General features: G+C 41.6%; 1 protein-coding gene across 3 annotated transcripts in view; it reads left to right on the top strand.

The window, feature by feature from the left end:
• LOC111872703 (methylmalonic aciduria and homocystinuria type D homolog, mitochondrial) overlaps nucleotides 1-20,545 on the top strand; it is a 125,503-nt gene that overhangs the window by 46,739 nt on the left and 58,219 nt on the right. The gene's annotated exons all lie outside the window — the stretch shown is intronic.

The raw sequence follows: 20,545 nt of genomic DNA, 5'->3' as shown, positions 1-20,545 counted from the left end.
AACAAACTACAGGAATTTTCTTCCTCCTACATATAACGGACTCAGTAGATGCAAGAAAACAAATGAAACAGCTAAGCGTCTTGTTGGCTGGAAAACCTCGGCAGCATGTTTCAACTAAACGACGACAAAGCATTTTATGCCAGGCGTGTTTTCTAATCTAAGTGGTGGTGTGGGAGAAGCAGGCGTCGTAATCCCCAGATGCCACCACTCGCTCGCAACATCAGCAAAGGGGGTTTTGTTGCAGGGGGCTTTCTGTTTGTCTGATTTGAGTTAGTCATTTCCACCCTTTGCACCACAGACTGCGTTCGCATGTGGAAATCGAGAAGATTCTAGTTGGATCAGTATTCAAGAGCCGTGGTCATTTTCAGGTTCGTATTAGGTATCAGAAAAGAGGGGAATAATTAATATGGTATCGCAATAGCTCAGTAAGAAAAATATTTTATCCTCGACTTATGAACTGGCTACGTTTCGTGTTTTCTGTGTGCTGGATTACGTTAAGTGTTTTCGTTAGAAAAGTGAAATTTGTCTTCTGCTTTTGAACTCATTTCCTTTATCCTGCGGTAAAAGTAAAAGGTGAGATAAAGTTCTTCCTGTGCTTAATTAATTAGGCACCACACAGTGAAGGCATATGGGGGAGTGCAGCTACAGCTCCAACATTCTTAACCTCGTCACGAGATGGAGATGAGTGGTCAGTTTCACGCTCCGGCCTCTATGCCTCTAGAAAAAGAGCTCCAGGTTCCAGTTAGATTGGGAGCTGGAGGGGGCTCAGCTTATTCACCCTGAAGATGGGTGCGATATATTCATCCGAAATATCGGTTTAATTTTCAACGGACTACACTTCGTTACAGGGGGTACGCGGTAGCGTTGTTGGTTGAGACACTATGCTACAAGCCGGAAGGTTGCGGGATCGAATCTCGATGACGTCATTGGATTTTTTCAATTTACCTAATTCTTCCAGCCGCAATATGGCCCTGGGGTCGACTCAGCCTCTAACAGAAGTGAGTACCAGGAATATTCTTGGAATGTTCTTGGGAGTAAAGGGTGGCCGGCGCGTAAGGCTGACAACCTTACCGCCATCTATGAGCCGATTGTCTAGAAAATGTGGGAGCCTCAACATCTCACAACCCTATGGGCCTTCACGGCCTGTTACAGGGATACATTTACTTAACTTTTTACATTTCGTTATATCCCAGAAAATACCGTATTTACGCATGTATAGGCCGCACTTTTTTTTTTTTGCCAAAAATTCAAGAGGAAAACTGGGGTGCGGCTTATATTCGAAATATTCGAAATCACACTTCATTTAAAAAAATTATATTCATAATTAGTAATACAGGGTGTTCTACTCCTGAAATAATATTCCAAGAAAATTATTTTTTCTATAATTTCTGCCTGAAAATTGTGCTGCAGCCTATACACGCATGCGGCCTATACATGCGTAAATACGGTAGTCCTCTTCATAGTCACCGCTTGGAGAACTACCAATTCCCTTAATCTTCCCCGTGCCCTTCTACATGAATCCACTCAACCTTGTAGACTATAAGCATTAGCTGTATTGTTTTCCGGTCATTACTTACGTTCAGCAAGGGATAAGTAACCAGGCGTTAGTTTGGGTTGCTATATTAAGTTAAGCAAAGCTAGGTAGTTGTTAGGTTAGGATAGGCTTTTGTATTTAATTTAGTAAGGTTAGAATTATGCGTTAATTGAAGGTAATTTTTGTTTGTATAACATTTTGTGTTCTCGAATTTGATTTGGTTAGTTTATTTTCTGCATGTCGTAGAAGCACTCCTGCCAAGTTTATTATTTTTTCCCTCGAAACAATTCGTATGGTCAGTGTCTGAACATGTTTCGATGTTGGTATAGGAGTCGATTTTGATTTCTCTGTAGTTTCGGTTTCCCCACTATACTCTTAAGCTTATTGGACAAATCATTTATAAGTTCTGCAATGTCCGATTCTGTAAACGCTTTATTGATCCGATACTTGCGCCTCTGCATGAATCTGCTGTAGACTAACATTGCTTAAGTATTGATTGCATGGCTTATATTGGCTTAGTGGTCATGGTGTTTGGTAAAGGTTACTGTTTAGATTAGGCTGGGCAATGACACGAGGCTAGTGCTGGATACTGAGGCTCATATTAAGTTTCCACATGATGTCGAAGCATGCGCAAGTAAAATACCATCCCTATCCTTAGAATTTAACATTGTTGAAGCCCAGTTCAACGCACGCAGTAGTTTAGGTCAAGCCCTATACGTTTCTGCTTCTTTCTTTCCCTCTGGTTCTATAGCCCTTTTGGTCGCTTTTTTTAGTTTCTTAATCATATACACAGTCGGCAGGACTCCTTGAACAGGGGATCAGCCAGTCGCAAGGCCGCTATCTACACACAGAACAGCATTAACACAAAATAAACGCACACACATCCACACTGAGATTCGAACCCACGACCTCAGTGTGTGAGTGGGCGCGGACACTGTGACCGCCTCTTTCTGCTTCTACAGCCCATTTTTTGTTTCCGAAGGAAGGGTTATTTTAAAATATATATTTACTGGGATTAACAGTCCATGTGTCCATAACATGTCAACGCACAAATTTCACACGAGGACTCTGTTCGTTACACGAGAATATTTTGCAAGGATGTTGCTGCTTTCACATCATTTTTATAAGTTACTGTTTGAAGTACGGAGACCGCCTCTGTGGTCTAGTGGTCAGAGTTCCTAGCTACAGACCTAGAGGTTTCGGGTTAGATTCCCGGCGCTACCAGATTTTTTTTAGAAGTAGTGGGTCTGGAACGGGATGCACTCAGCCTCGTGAGGATAACTGAGGAGCCATTTCAAGGAAATAGCGGCTTCGGTCTAGAAAACCGAGATTAAAGATTAACCTTTGCACTGACCACGTGACACCCTCTATCCGCTGACCACGTGACACCCTATCTGCAAAAGTTGGCACTAACTTCGCCTACAAGCGGGGGTCGATTGGTCGGTATATTTCGCTTGCGGACTACAGGCCACGGAGTTTGCTTGTTTGAAGTACGAATTTCGAGTGGTATCAGTTGACATACCGAATGTCATGAAAAGCAGAAATTTAGTGTCTGTGATACTGAAGTTTGTATCTTGATCAGGAGGAGGACTGAGATAGAGACAGATGAATTTCGCTCATAAGGTTCCATCGGAACGGGTTTCGCTCTGTGTCCGCGGTTAGCGGAAAAGAATGTGAGCGTGTATTACTACTCTTTGTTATCTACGCATCTGCCTGCCCAATGCGTTGGTTCGGCCCCTTATCCTTATTCATGACTGCAGCTGGCCCATTTATCCGCCCTCCTATGGGCGCCGTTCAATTTCATTCCGCTTAAAAATATATTACTTTTGTAATCTACCTCGTTCTTCCCTACGAATTCTAAATTAGTATTCCCTCCTAATCTCCTTTCTTCAGTCCTTATTCAAATCGGGATAAGAAAACACAGCAGCACCCCCAAGAATCAAAACTCGTAATAAATAGGAACAGTTGGAGTTGTAGTGTTGAAGGAAGTAGGCCTCGTATTGTGATTCTTTTTCTGCCGAAGTGCACTAACATAAATAGAAGAAACTTAAAATTATAACCCCTCCCAGATAAAATAAGGTTATAAATAAAAGTCGAGTAATATTCCTTATATCTAGCCAAATATTTTGATTCTCCAGCCAATTATCTTCTGCACCAATTGCAGAGGAGGCTGGTTGTGACCCAGAGCCGGTCTGGACGCAGTGGCGGAGAGAGGGTAATCTTCTTATTGATCATATTGTGTTCATGAATTAGAAAATTGAATACTCGCATTAGCCTCAAAATTTTCTTTGTGGCATCCTCGTATTCTTTCTATGATTTAAACTGGATGGAACTTATGCATGGTAATAGTCTTCTCGTGTGCAAGAAATGCCATACCTATATTAAATTCTGATTCTAATTAATGATCAGTTAAATATTCCAAAATTTATGTGAATATTTATTTACATTCTGAACTAAAGAAATCTTAAAGGAAATCGAAGTGATTGAAATTTTTACATTTAATAATTCCATAATTTTTTGTTGGGTATGTGTGAAGTTTAAGCAATGCGACTGGGCGAATGGAGAATCGAGGTTGGAGTCCCACAAGAGGCAAAGTCTTTTCCCTTCACCACAGCGATCAGGCTGTCTCTGGGGTCCGTCCACATTCCTCTACAGGGTCTCTTTCTCCGGAGGTAAAGTAGGCGGAACGTCTAGCTCAGTCTAGTTGACCGGTCACCTCCATATAATTCCGAAATTAAGAAAGCAAGAAGCTGTGCTTTCACTTCCCCACAAGTCTTCATGGCATGGGCTTTCACAGGGGCAAATTTATTTTACATTCACATACTAATAGACATGGACACTTGACCCGTGATTTCGATCGGGATAATTATCGGAATTTGTAGATTGCATCACAGATTTTCTCACAACTGAGGCTTTGTATTCGTCGCTTTTGTCCCATAATTCGGAATTAGAAGCGAAAGGTGGACTCGGTGAAATTCTGACGGTAATGAAGGTATTTCGATTTTTGTAGAGAAATGTAACTAAGACATATTTCTGCGAAAATTGCCAATCCAGCCAACTCCAGGCTCTGTACTCTGCAAGTTACAAAACCACATTACGCCAAAATGGCCTATTAAAGGATCCAGTGTTGAGTCTTATAGTACAACAACCCCCCGATCTCCACGAGGTCGCTTGGCCACCCGACGGCATATCCACTGCGCTGTACATGTCCTGTTGGACCATAGCTGTCGGCCATTTTATGGCCGAACCGGGAGAAACTAACGGAAGGGCGCGAAGCGCTATAAAGCATTTAATGTCCCATGCTGAAGAAACTTCGTCTAGGATTTACTTTTCTGGACTACCTCTAATGCCCTTTTCTCTTTTACATGGTTTTCGCCTCAGAATCATAAAGGATAGCAGACGAGGAATTGGTCTACTTAACACACAGATCCCTTACACTTGGGCCCTAGCTCTCCTGTGAACACTGTTGATGTGAGAAGTATCCGTTTGACTACTGAATGAGCAACACAGATGCACGGATGATACACAGAGAGATAAGCTGCCTAATTTCTTCACAGAAACAGCTTTTAGATTATCCTCATTTCAAAAAGTAACACGCGCAAATATGGCTGTCCATTATCTTGTGCGGTAGCGAGAGAGGGTCGCATGTAACACGCGAGGGAAAGATGAGATTTGAATATGAAATTTTATTTGGAATACCTGAAGGGAAGAGACCCCTTGGGAAACCAGGCGATTTTGGGAGGGTATGATGCGCATATTAAAATGAATTTTAAAGAAATAGGATATATGGGTGTGGTTGGATTAATTGGCGTCAAGATAGGATCCGGCAATTATCGCTCATGAACATGGTAATATATACTCTGGTTCCGCAAGAAATGGCGAATTTCTTGACCAGCTGAACAACTACTAGCTTCTTAAGAAAGTATTTCTTTTTCCAAGGATTTAATTAGTGAGGCTGGATCTCTTGCCCTAGGGGAAGAATATTCGTTACTCCTAAATGTAAGACACTGAAATTATTCACAAAATTTCACTTTCACGTAAAGGCCAGTGATACGTTTTCCGTAGCAGCAAAAGATTTTGGTTACGACGTAGAAGGTAGTACTATTATAATAGTACTACTAGTACTAATAGTAGTACTAATAGTACTACTAATAGTTGTGTAGACGGCCATTTCATGCTCTGACNTTTACGTTTTATACCAAATTATAGCACATATGGACAAAAAATGGATCCATTTTACATAAATATATCTTATCTGTAACTCGCATTTCAGTGACTCTGTATTTATATGTTTAGTTTTAATCTTACTGCTGATAATCTATTCAGATCCAAACATGTAGTGGTGTAGCTTAATAGTAATAAATTAATCTTAACATTGTTTTCTGTTTTGTTTGATTGTTAAGTAACTATTGTGTAGACGGTCCCTATACATATACCGTAATTCTAAAACGCAATAGGAAGCAAAGAATGAAGCTTTTAAACTATGTTACTTGAGAAAGCTAGTGCTTGTATTCCGCCAATGATGAAGTTCAATGTTGAGAAATCGTCATGCACTTTGTTAATTACGCTGTTGTCCTTTGTGTATCATTTAAAAGCGAATCCTTCGGTAACGTCTATTCCTGTTGTTCTTTTGTAACACTGTTGGGGTCTATTCCATTTCTGTAGATTAAAGGGAACAACAAAACTTCGTTAAGTACTTTAAGAAGAAGAAGAAAATAGCTTATTTCTTCATGTAGATATTCCTCTCAATATCCTCAACCTGCTTTTGCTAAACACCGCCATTAGCTGCAAAATGGCCGAATATTAAGAGAAGGGATTTAGTCGAAGTTCCTTCCGTTTTATATAACCGACGCTGTTAATTAGACTACGACCAGAAATAAAGTAAGTAGGTCGAATATAAGTTATAATTCCACTGTGCTCTGCAGAAGTAAACAGTAAAAACGTACTGAGCACTTGATAACGAAGCCCAGTTCGGTCACGTGATGTCCGATTCTCTCACAGTTAAAGAGAGAATCTCTGCCTTCTTCAGCCTCTCTCTTATAGTTCCAATACTTCTTTTCTTCTTCTGTCTTTCTTTTCCTTTTAACTAACAAGATTAAATACCATCTCTTGTAAAGAAAAGCGCTCCTATTTCGGCTCCATTTCTCAAATTAACAAGGCACGAAGTGCTCCAACAGCACAATCAATATCTCCCTTCTATTGCAGGCCACTTGAAGAAGCTGCCAAGTACAGGCGACTCACGGCGGTTGGGCACTCATTCCGAAAATTGTACAAGGGTAGCGGAGAAAACCTATGTAACACCGAGCCACAGGGCACTTCTTGGCAAACACCAGGACAAAACTGTTCCTCTTTTTAGAAGCGCTTGCAACCCTGTTAAATTCCTTGCGTCCGTGCGTCTATCTGTCTGTGGGCATGAAATAACTTGAAAAAATGCGGAACGGATTTTCATCAGATTTGATATTTGGATGACGTTACGGAAGCTTTTCTGGATAATCCAATTTGGGTTAAAATCGGTCAAAAATAATCGATTTTTAAAATGAAAATCTATGTGCGCGTGTGAAATTATTTTAAGCATAACTACTTCAATGCTTTTCATAAGAAAATTGCTTCAAACTGAAGTTGCAGGGAAATATTATATACAAAGTTTAGGTTCAGTTGAGTTTCTCTGTACGCTTTTTTGAGATAATCTAACAAAGACTGCTCTGCTACGCGTCGTACATTCCCTAACCCGTACGTTCAACAGTCAAGGTTTTCCGAACATAAATGAAGATTACCGAAGTCTCACATACTCAGTAACAATTAAACGAAGCTTCCTCCACCTGAATTTTAGGGTCTAGGTCTTCGTGTATTTAAATACAATATAATTTTACACAAGAGAGGAATCCTTTTATGAGCATATGTGAATCAGTACAGGTACTCCGAAAACATACTTTATACTTGAGCTTGGATGTTAATATGTCTTTTATATTGTCACGTTTTTGGTGACTATAGACAGGTTTTGGATTACTGACTCGACTTATACACACTCTACAGTGAATGACTACACTTAACAGTTCGCTATTACACGCGCGCGCGCACGCACGCACACACCCACACACACACACACACACACACACACACACATCCACACACAGAGCTACCAGCCACAATAGATCCTTCTACCAAACACGCCTCACGTATGTAGTGTATACTTTTGTAGTCTTTTTTGTGGAATATCGGCCGCTAATTACTGACTATAAGTATGCGATTACAACGCTTCGCTGCGCTGTTTTATACGTAAGCCTAGGATCGCACGTCAGAAGGGCGATAGTAAGGCCTAAATGTCCACACTATCTTTTTTTTTTTGTTCCTTTGGCACTCCTTGACTAGATCATTCTAATTATACTTGGAGAAGAGTACAAGTTATGAAGTACCTCATTATGCAGTTTTCTCCAACCTCCTGTCACTTCATATCTCTTCGGTCCAGATATTCTCCTCAACACTCTGTTCTCAAAAACCCTCAGTCTGTGTTCCTCCCTTAATGTCAGAGACTAAGTTTCACACCCATACAGAATCATAGGCAAAATCATAGTTTTTTATATTCAGAAGTTTATGTATTTAGATAGCAGGTGACCGGACGAAAGGTTCGAAATGAATGGTAACAGGCATTGCCCGAATTCAGTCTCCCCTTAATTTCCTCCTGAATTACATTTTGATTTGATACTGTCGTTCCAAAATATTTGAACTGTGTCAGATTTTCGAAGGATCAATTAGCTATATTTATGTCATGATTTTGCCCTGCATTCTAGTGACGAGACAGCAATATATACTGTGACGTGTTTAGTGCGTCACGCAACAAATAAATCCACGTAGGTCTCAAATTCAGTAGAACCTTTATTGTTCTCCACTTATGAAATCACACGCTTTACAGCCGTTATCACTTGCAGTATCACAATTACTGCTTCCACTATGTCTCGATGAAATGCTAGACTGCTTTATGAAGACTTGTGTTCTATGGAGGCTAATTCCAGGCTGTGCCTGTATCTCTCGGCATCTATCGCGAGACTCGCCTCTCTCTCTCTCAAGTCAAAGTCACATTGCTACTGACGGTCAGTCAGCCTGTCTGTCTTGGTGTCGAACCCCGACTGGGGCTCATGACCAGATTCCCCCCCCCTTTTTTTTTCTTATATGAAAGTTACTGTCCTGCTCATTTGGGGCGCCCTCTCTGACGAGAGGTCGGGTCTGTCATTTGTCAGTCATAGTCCGTATTAATATGTCCATTGTCAGTATTTACATATATTTACATTTTTAATCTTAATTCCTATTTCTATGTACAATATATACAAGGCCTCTGTCAATCCAGGTTCAGTACAGCAGACTATGCCCTATTTCTAGTAGCATTCGCTACCACGGCAGTCTAGTCACTTGAACGGTCATATGCCTGACCGTCTGTCTCTCGTCGAAGCTGGGCTTTTATAACCTCGGCGGTTGCTATGCATTGGACCTTCTGTTGTCTATCACCGGGGAAACGTTGCTTCGTTGGTTCTGCAATTCCTATGCAACGGCTCACTGTTGGGATTACAATACCGCTATTGTTACTTCCTATGCAACGGTCTGTTCTAGCGTTTCCATGGAAGTAACTCTTCTGGATTCCAGACACGTTACAATACTTAGTTTTATCTGCGTTTCCTTTGGTACACATTGTTGCTTTATTTATTGCTTACGTTCACGAAGGCCGATTTGTGCGTGCTTCCATTAAGTTTCTCTAGATCATGCATAGTACATTTTGATTTCGCCTGAAGGTGGCTTGCAACGCATATGTGAGTGTGGTTTTCATGATACAAAGTACTCGCTAAATATCGTTCCCCATGGTTTGCACCGACGCGGGATAATGCTACTGCTACACAATCTGAAAATTAAACACCCGTGATTTACTGCAGCGCAAGAGGGAAAATGGCGCATCGAATTGAGTTATAGCGGACACGCGGGTCGCCAGGGTGTCTGAAGAGAGAGAGAAAGAGAGACACATTGTAATGAAGTAATGAAGTTCCACCCAGCTATTATCTGAACAGTAGAGAAAACTTTGAGCCAAACGTAAAAGAGCTTAGTGTCTATTCTCTCTTCCACAATTCCGTTTCATTCGCGACTCAGTAATTAGAATTTGTTACAGAATTAGGGAATGGGACACATGCTTATTTTTCGTTCCTTCTTTGTGCCTATATAAAGAGAATAAGTGTACAGATTTGTTGACAAAATAAATGTATAGCTTTTAAGTAATCCTGACCGATTGGATTTATTAGGTCTTCATGATATTGGCTGTTTATATTGTGGTTCTCTTGGCAGTGAAACCGAGTATTCTTGTCGGCGGATAACGACGTTTCGGATACAACAATTTTCCATCGCGTCACAGTTCTATTAATTAAATTTTGAACGAAATCGGTTGGTACTTTCATGTCTTTACTTTTCCTCTAATGTTCGTGGGTTCGTAATATCTGTAGCTGTGTTGTGAGAAAATTGTGTTTTATGTGGGAAAAGAAGTTTATTCTCATTTAACTGATGCAATTAATTCAGACTGTGTAGTAAACGGCACGTAGGCATACACAAATACAAAATGAAGAATAACGAAGAGGAAACCTCATTACAACACTTCTGACTATCCCGTTTGCTATCAACGCTTCCTATTTAATAAAACGGACAGATTATTTCGTACAAGTCACAGGAGAAAATGAAGATTTGTTTTGCTCTTTAACTGATTAATGCCGGGGCACGGGTAGCGTAGTTGTTTGAGGCATTGTCCTGCAAGCCGAAAGGTCGCGAGTTCGAATCCCGACGAGGTTATTGAATTTTTCAATGGACCTAATTTTTCCAGCCGCACTACGGCCCTGCGGTCGACTTAACCTCTAACATAAATTAGTACCAAGAATTTTCCTGGGGTGTAAAGGGAGGCCGGCGCGTAAGGCTGACAAATTTACCGCCATCATTGAGGCGATTTTACAGAAAATGTGGGAACCTCGACGTCTCACAACCCAATGGGCCTCCACGGCCTCTTACAGGGACAGCTTTACCTTTGTTTTACTGATTAATGTGAGCATCCCTAGTAAGAAGACCAGCACCTAGCATGCATTCAAATGACCCCAAAGTACAACACACATTAACTCACATTATCAGAAGTTACAGTATGTATGTTCCATCTGTTCATAAAGTAATTTCGGAAGTGGTGGGTGTAATGTGCCCGAATAGAAGGTAGTGGGTAAGCGCGAGGTATCCCATCTTTCTGAAAGATCTACCCTCCAGAATGTTCTGTAGCAGTTCTGGTCACAGCCATTTTTCCAAAAAAATAACCAAAGCGGCAGGACTGATGTGGCCTTGTCAGTACAGTAACTAGGTTATCGACTGGACGACCGAAGAATCGGGGTTAGATTCCCTGACCGGACAGAGGTTTGCCGGCTCTGGGGCCCACCCAGCCTCCTATCAAAGCAGTGCGTGTGTATATTTCCTCAGGCCAAAGCGGCCTACCTTTGAATTTAGTACCCAGCTACAGCTCATACTAAGGTTAATATTGGCCGCGCCATAGCTCAAGCGGTTAGTCGCTGGCTTCCCATCGCGGCGGCCCGGGTTCGATCCAGGTCTGGTCAAGTTGGATTTGTGGTGGACAAAGTGGCGCTGGGGCAGGTTTTCTCCGAGTACTTCGGTTTCCCCTGCTAATCTTCATTCCACCAGTTGCTCCACAATCACCCTCACCTATCATCTGGGGCTGGTAGAATAGGCCAGAAGTGACCGCAGTACAAGGGACTTAGTCCCACCCCACTAGCAATAAAAAAAAAGGTTAAGAATGCTTGGAGATGTAACTTCTTTCCCCCGTACGTCTTCATGGCGTCGTGCTTAATTGAGCACGGGACAACTTTTACATTTTACCCAAGTTGGTGATCCCAGTAATGACGTTCCGGAAATGAAAAGCTTGTCCATAGCCGGGAACACTCAGAGAGTGTAGCAATGGGCTATGGGCTGGATGCCCGAATTTCGATTCCCGGCAGAGGCAAGAAATTTTTCTCTACTCCACAGCATACAGAGCGGCTCTGGAGCACAGCTAGCTTCCTATCAAATGGGTACCGAGGGTTCTTTCGCGGGAGTAAATCGGCCAAGGCATGGAGCTGACCACTCAACTCCATTTAGTGTCGAGGTCATGAATCGTGGAGCTCTACCTCAATACCCCATACAACTTCATGCTATAGTGCTTAATTATTTAAGCAAATAGAACTATGCTTTTAAACCTAATTGTCTTGTTTAAAAATAAAAGAAGGTTTAAGAGATCACTTTACTATCTGTGTGTCTGCGTATCCCCCCTAACAGCTGATGGCAGGAGTAATGGTGCCAGCAGATACCTGTCCGTACGTCTGTATGTTTATCTCTCTACCGTTGCTAGGCAACGGGTCTGTTGTTAGGCAGCAGCTAGATAACCACGTTCCCGCTCTAAACGAAGAACTGTTGAACTTATCGTTTTCTGTGCAGTACGTGTCGTATCAGAGGTAAGTAGGCGAATGGTTTTTCCCGAGAACTTCTTGTTTTAGGTTACAAACTTTCTTTTGCGGCTTTGCCTAAAAATTTTGCGCCTCAAACTTGACAGAAACAATGGGATCCTCCCTTTTCCCAGACAGAGCTTTGTGCTTGTTGACAAGTGCGGGGCAGATGAAAGATCACGTAGCTTTTTATTATTTTATTCTAGGGTGCGGTGCTATTAAATTTATTGTACTGCGAATGCTGTCCGGCCCCTTGCACTGGCACTGGGTGATAGACGAAAGACTCAAATAATTGCTGGAATGATATTTTGGCCAGGAACCGCGAAGAACTTGTAGAAAATCCTGCTTCCCTGCCAGTTTTCCCACGGCAAATACAACATTGACTAACATGAGATTGAACTCAGGCCCCCGAGAAAAGGAGCTGACAACTATTCACCATGACAATTTGGTCATTTGCCACCATTTCCAAGAAATGAATCAAGAGGTTGAAATGAACGCTTCTTACATTGTGAGGGAAGGTCCCCAGTAACTGCAGTCTATAGGGCTTAACATGCAAGCCTGTTTTCAAAACTCGTCTTACAATTTTGGGTGAGATTTTCCAGCTATCGACTGACGCGACAAACTTCTGAAGAGCACGGAATGTTCCTTTACTCGTTCCTTGTTCGCTTCACTGTCTGTTGGTAAAGCCGGCCTCCCCTTTGGCACAGGAAACATACCTCAGTTATTTTCCGGTAACTTCTGTGCTGAAGTCTGGGGCCCTTCGCGACTAACATTTGGTATCCCTTTGCAGAGTCGTCACAGATTCGTTTCGGAGTAGTCATTTTGTTTATCTCACGGATGCAGCGACAATCTGCTGTCTCGGGAATATCTGCTGCGCGCGGCAAATTGTTCCCGACTTACGGAGTTTGGCTAAAGATATCCGAAGTGTTCCCTAAGCTTAAGTAAACCCCACGCCATAAGACGTTTGGGGGAGTGCTGTGTAAATCCACGCGTTCTTAATTTCGGCAGTAGATGGACTATAATACTTCGCTCCAGCTACTTAATCACCTAGGAAATATCAGCTGGCAACCATTGGATAGGAAGCTGTGGAGGAGAGAAATATCTTTCTCCTGTCTGGAATCGAATGATGGTGCTTCGGTTACACAGCCCATAGCCTGGTTCTTATACCGACTGACCCCGGCTGCCATGGGGTTTCTTTACAATTCCTAAAATATCTTTGCATGTATAAGATATCCGTCCAGATCGTTTTCAATCACTCTGTATTATGCTTACCATATATATTATGTTTTGATCATCAAACATGCACAGAATTGAAAACCGGCTTCATGGAGAAGTTCTTGTCGAAGAAATTTCCCGCCTTCTATGTAACGCTAAAGGTTCATTGACGTTTTGCAAGAGTAGAGTAATGGATGTATACAGAGCCAGTTTAATCCAATCCATATCCTCACATTACATTTCTTTAATATTCATTTTAATATTGTCTCCGTGCTTAGGACACAAGTGACAAACGTTCCAAACCGTACGTATTACAACACAAGTGGATATATATTTTTAAACACCAAGGCCATTTCAAGACAGTTCTGTCTGCCTACTTGTTAATTTGCTTTTGTACTACGTTTCATCAGCTGATGATATAGCCTATACGTTTACGGTTTATACTATCTCATGAAATTACTACTACAAAAAAAAAAGGACCACCACAGAATTACATAACTATTGACACATAAATTCTCAGATGTATACATTGGTCAGTGTATGGAAACAAGAGTTAAATGGAAAAAATGAATGTAACATCAGCCTGATTGTGGTAAATTAGGCAGAAATATGCAGGAACATAAAATGGAAGTTACAAATTATGATCAATCGTATATTACGTTATGTCACCGGTGCCACAGTATCTCATGCCATACGCAGTATGCACGCCAATACAGTATTTCGTGGAAATAAAATTGGACGTGTATAAGGACACCCAAACGGCGATTAGGTACAGATGTGAGTGGAAGCAGTCGCGGCTATTGTGAAAGTACTGTTCTGACATCTCCCAAGAAGAAGCGAAAACATCTGTCCACATAATCGTACAGTATCTACTCACTCCAGATTTTCGAATAAGACATAACCGGATTGCTTGTCAGCCCTCTCAGCAAATACATGACGCAATTACTGTGCAATATTACATATATACTAGTAAGTGTCTTTATGGCCGCGCCATATCTCAATCGGTTAGTCGCTGGCTTCCCATGGCGGCGGCCCGGGTTCGATCCCGGGGTCTAGTCAAATGGGATTTGTGGTGAACAAAGTGGCGCTGGGGCAGGTTTTCTCCGAGTACTTCGGTTTCCCCTTCCAATCTTCATTCCACCAATTGCTCCACAATCACCCTCACCTATCATCTGGGGCTGGTACAATAGGCCAGAAGTGGCCACAGTACACGGGACTTAGTCCCACCCCACTAGCAATAAAAAGAGTGTCTGTATTAAGTGAATGTCATATCTAAGGGAAATATTATTCACGTATTTTGGGATTCCGTTTGAGCAGGTTCTACCGAATATATACAGAATGTCCGGATGCAAGGTATCCAAATAAAATAATTATATCTCAGAAAGCTTTTATTATACATATTTATGGGTTATACCACTACAAAGGCAAACAGTTTTTTTTTCTGAGAATATAACTTTCTCAATAAATTTCAACGTTGGCTTCCTTGGTGGCACGACAAATATCCAGGCTTGAAGCATGTTTGGTGTTACCATAATCACAGCGTCCCTTATACGGGCTTTCATGTGTTGCAGGTCGTTCATCGTAACTTGGTAGACAATGTTCTTCACATAACTCCGCAAGAAAGAATTCAGTGGGGATAAATCTGGCGACATAGGAGGCCAAGCGATTGATCCAGTTCTGCCGAACTATCTCCCAGCCATCTGTCCAAGTGATTCCTAACATGGTGGCAGAAATGTGGCGGCGCTTGCGCGTAAGCAGAGCATAAAAAAACTATCATGGTTTTCATTTCCGATGGCATAAACCGGATACGTGCATGACAATTACTTTCCGAGATATATATATTTTTTTATTATGGCTACCTTTTATCCGGACACCCATTATATAACTACCATTAGAATGTTAGCAAAACTACAATTTTGCCCGCGGTTCTGTATGGATGTGAAACTGGGTCTCTGACATTAAAGGAGGAATATAAACTGAGGGTGTCTGAGAACATTTGAACCGAAGAGAGATGAGTGACAGGAGGTTGGAGATAACTGCATAATGAGGAGCTTCATAACTTGTACTCTTTTCTAAGTATAATTAGAATGATCAAGTCAAGGAGGATGAGGGGGGCAGGGCATGTAGCACACATGGTGGAGAAGGGTAATGCATGTAGGATATTGGTGGGAAAGCCAGAAGGAAAGAAGCACTGGGAAGACCAAGACGTAGGTGGGTTGACAATATTAAAATGGATCTTAGAGAGATAGGATGGGATGGTACATACTGAATTTATCTGGCTCAGGATAGGGACCAGTGGAGGAATCTTGTGAAGAGGGTAATGAACATTCGGGTTCCATAAAATTCTGAGAAGCTCTTGAGTGGTTCCACAAGTGGCGGCTTCTCAAGAAGGGCTCAGCTCTGTGAGTGAGTGATTAGAATGTTAGGTAAACTTTGTGAGATTTGAAGTTATCACTGTGGTAAGTCTGGTAAAGTCACCATATTTCGGATAGGTATATAATTTCAGATATCATGGTTTTTCGGGAAGTAAAGGCACCATTGAGCTGGTGGTCACAAGACTTTACACTTCCTATCAGACCAGTTTCTCAGCACACTGAAGCAGCAATATGGCTTTGCCGTCAGCGCATGCGTTTCTGCCATTACTGATGTAATTTGTATTTTCTCAAACGGAGCTACGGTTTCCAAACTATACGTGATTTTTAACTTACACATTGTTGATATGAATTTCATTGTATACATTATAACAAGTATATAATGTGTTAGCATCGTTTCCAAAAGCTTCAATTCTCCGTTATGCTACCTTGTTCAGATTAGAACTGGGTTGCCTAATTTAGGATAATTATCATGGGAATTAGCGGCAATTAAATTAAAATTGCAGCGCCTACAAAACAAGGTTTTCTGCACAGCTGGGAATTTTGCAAGGCGCACACCGGTCCGCGATTTGCACAAGGTTTTCCACCTTCGCCATAATACGATTACATAATGAAACTGTGAAGGTGACAAGCAGAAGTCATACAAAATCATGAGAATGAACACGTTCATGGAATAGGACAAAGTGAAGCCAGACAGAAAATATAAGAGGCTTAAACTTGGCGGTGGCCAAGATTACGGCCTTTCAAGTGACTACGCTGCAGTTGTAGAATAAGATACGTAAGATAGGTATGATTTGCTTTGCAGAGCCTGTACTGACAGAGGACTTGTATATAGCACGAAAGGAAGACTTTTAAATAACATGCCTTAAGTGCGATACGTACATTTGACGAATGGCCAAATATATTAATAAGAGACAACCCTATTTTCTCCTCAGAGATGATGTTAAATAAGGACTATTAGTGCAAGGTCTCGGTTAAGAAAATACTGGTTGTGAGTCTCAAGGGGCTTTACGTCAAGATGAAGTGATTGGCGATAAACCGCCAGTCGTAAGGTAACTTTGACTTCTGGCATTGACTAAGTTCAGAAGGCGAAGAAAAGGGAACCCAGTGACTGTGGTTATAACTGGACCACCCTGTCCCTGAAGGATATAAATACGGGGACCTGGCCCTCCAGGTTGGGGAATTCTCGTGTCTGTGACAGTAAAATATGTTCATGAGTCCCGCAGGACTCAGACACGAGAATGACTGCGCTGGCGAGGTCAGCAGCAAATTGTAAACGACAGATCCAACCTCTAGAGAGAATGTTACATAAGGACTACGACTATAACGGCAAATGTTAGCTGAAAATATACTGGTCATGGTTCTCGAAGAACTTGGCGCTAAGATGAGCTGATTGGCGGTAAACCACCAGTCGTAAAGTAAATTTGACTCCGGCCCAGTTCAGGTGGAAGGGAGCCGAAATTTAGAGAAGACTTGAGCACACAAGCAGAGGAATAGCCGTTTTTGGAGCTGTTGCCAGGCAGCTCCCAGTGAAGATACTGCGGGCTAGAAAAGACTTAGTGTGTGATCTAGTGAATTGTAAGGTATGGAAATCAGCAATGGCGTTATAATTAAGTCTAGTTACGAGTCGTGTGTTACAGTGGTCAGTGAATCCAATATTCAATCCTAAATCCCGTCGAGAGTCACTCTTACACGTGACAATATGTTTTGTTCTTCCGTATGCAGTATTTTTTATTGTTTTATATCTACTACAGCAAATCAAAAAGTAAATAATGTTCAGTTAAATTAAGAGGTACGCTGTAGTGTAGTTGGTTGAGGTACTATGCTACAAGCCGGAAGATCGCGGGTTCGATTCCCGGTGATGTCACTGGAATTTTCATTTCACCCCATCCTTCCTTCCGCACTTTGGCCTTGTGGTCGACTCAGCCTCTAACAGAAATGAGTACCAGGAATTTACCTGGGGGTAAAAGGCGGCCGGAGCGTAATGCTAACAACCTCAACGCCATCTGGGAGCCGATTGTCTAGAAAACGTGGAATCATTGACGTCTCAAAACATATGGGTCTCCACGGCCTGTTACAGGGATAGTTTTACGTTTTTTCAGTAAGATTAGGCAAGTCACAAACTGAGAGACAGTAAACACATGGCACTGGAAGATTACCTGCTGTTTCTGTACGATTTATGAAAGGTCTAGACGAAGTAACAGTTGCCTTTAAATGTCGTATCTTTTTATGCTCATTATGGAAGTTCGTTGACACCACCTAGTAGCCATTTCCTTACTTTGAATGTAGCCGTTTCTATATAAGGCTTCTTTGTGCTGAGCACGAACAGCAAAGGAAGGGAAAAGGAATCTAATTAAGTGAATCAACGAGGATTTGTATTGTCCCAACCTGACTGCTTGTTCACAGCGCAACCCCATCGCGTGAGATTGTAGCGTTCTATCAGCGAACAGACATGTGTCTGAACTGACTCAGCAGAAATATCATAGTGCAACTATCCCAATTTAATGAAAGTGTTTAGCACTTCTGTTTCGTCTTTGGAGGTCTCAGCTTTGACTATAGGTTCTGATTGTTTTCGCGATTTTCCTGAATGCCCCAAGACGAATTTGGGGAGCATATATTAAAATATGTCGCTACATTTGTCCTACATCTATTCATTGCATCGCGGAGATCATCTTATGCTATGTAGACCTGACCTGCACAGTTGAAAATGTAGGCTGTAAACATTGATCTCGGGGCGAAGCTTTAGATGGTTATTCAAGAGGTACTTTTTTCGAATTTCTGCCAGAATATAGTTTCTTATCGAGGGTTCTCGTGGTTTTCCTTAGTGCCTTTAGATAAATCATTGACTAATATCTTGATCAGCATACCATCTCTTTCTTCAAAATATCTTCAAATTCGCCATTAATCAGTCATCATACCATTCGACTGTAGGTAGTTTAATGCAAATAGAAATATAGCATAACCCATGATAAGAATCTATACAAACTAAGAAGCACGTACTTTAAGTGGTGTGATGGGACGTTCAGCATTTCTCCTACATACAGCATTGCGAGTTGCATGACACATGAACGTTTCTCGGCCTTCTCTATCTATCTATCTATCTATCTATCTATCTATCTATCTATCTATCTATCTATCTATCTATCTATCTATCTATCTATCTATCTATCTACCTATCTACCTACCTACCTACCTACCTACCCACACACCCACCTACCTACCTACCTACCTACCTACCTACCTACCTACCTACCTACCTACCTACCTACCTCCAGTCCTTGTGGACCTTGCCCGCCTTTTCAGTTACTTAATCCATATACAGTCGGTAGATTTTTATTATTGCTAGTGGGTTGGGACTAAGTCCCTTGTACTGCGGCCATTTCTGGCCTATTGTACCAGTCCCAGATGATAGATGAGGGTGATTGTGGAGCAGTTGGTGGAATGAAGATTGGCAGGGGAAACCGAAGTACTCGGAGAAAACCTGCCCCAGCGCCACTTTGTCCACCACAAATCCCACTTGACCCGACTCGGGATCGAACACGGGCCGCCGCGGTGGGAAGCCAGCGACTAACCGCTTGAGCTATGGTGCGGCCCCTACAGTCAGTAGATAGTTTCAGGTCTAAATTTCCGGGGTTATCTGCATTGCTGTATAAGAGGTTCCAGGCTTTTCGAATAGAATTACAAAGGTAATTTTTGTAATGAAAATTAATTTTAGTGGTATCCGAAGCATCGAGAACCTTAAATGAATTTGTTCAGCACGAGCTTCGTTTATAAACCACACAATAAATAGTGATCGAAACAACTGACAGTACAGTAGGCCTGCGGGAGGGGTGATTGTCTCGCTAGGCAAGTGATACTTGATGTCACGGTGGTGACTGCAGTACGTCTTCTGGGACTTGGTGGTGATGGACCCATCACCGTGACTCGTCAGAGATAACTAGGGAATGATATGTTTCGGCAAGTCTTTACCTTTTCCTTTCAGACTGGAGAAATTGGCTTCTCAGATCCAACTCATGTTGCAACAGACAATTGTAAATTTAATATAAATCCGGTACACACGTCTTGCTTGTATACAAACTTCTAGCCTATAGGTTATGTAAGAGACAAAGCTGTGTCTCTGCTTAATTAACTATCTCGCTGTGAAACCGGCATGGGGGAGTAGAGGTATAGCGCTGCAGTTCTTAATTTCTGCACCGTATGGAATTCAGTGGCCGTCTTCATACCGCCTATGAAGCAGACCCCAGTACCCATTAGGAATGATGAGGGCAGAGTCAGTCTGGACCTTGTGAAGAAAAGGAAGATATCTTAACCTTACCGAGAGTCAGACTCTGCTTCCTCGGTTGTACAATCTGTAGCCAAGTTCCTATATCGATTGAGCTATGTTATCAATCAGAATGATATATGTATTCTTGTAATTGAATTTTTGTTTTGTTTAGTCTAGAACACATTTTGAATTGTTCGTTTTGTGTAATAATGTTTTGAAGAGCGTTGAATGCATTTTTTTCCTTAGGTCCAGATCGTTATCAGCGATTTCCGAATTTAATATTTGAGCACTAGTAATGTGGAGTGGAAACCTTTTATATAAAGTATATGTATATGCTTCGCATATGTCGAAAAGCGTAATAAAGTTAACATTAGGTACATTAGAAAAGAGAATATTTGCGGAAATGGTGAAAGTTGTAAGAGTCAATCAAGATAATTGTGATATCATGCACGTGAGAGCGTTCTGAAAGGTCAGTATTTCGAAAAAAATGTATTTAATAACGTTAGGAATAACGTAATATATTCCAGGTTTCATAGAATACGTAGAGAGTTTTAAGAAAAATATATGCAACAATTTATCATGTGAGAAAATTCAGAAATAAAATGTCCCTTCTAAATATATAGTGATTTCATACGCTATCAAACATATTCAGTTGTAAGATAAT

This window comes from Cryptotermes secundus, unplaced genomic scaffold (assembly GCF_002891405.2).
Source record: "Cryptotermes secundus unplaced genomic scaffold, Csec_1.0 scaffold374, whole genome shotgun sequence".
NCBI classification, from domain to species: domain Eukaryota; kingdom Metazoa; phylum Arthropoda; class Insecta; order Blattodea; family Kalotermitidae; genus Cryptotermes; species Cryptotermes secundus.
Note: the sequence above shows the minus strand (reverse complement) of the source record. Positions and strands in the feature narration are given on the sequence as shown.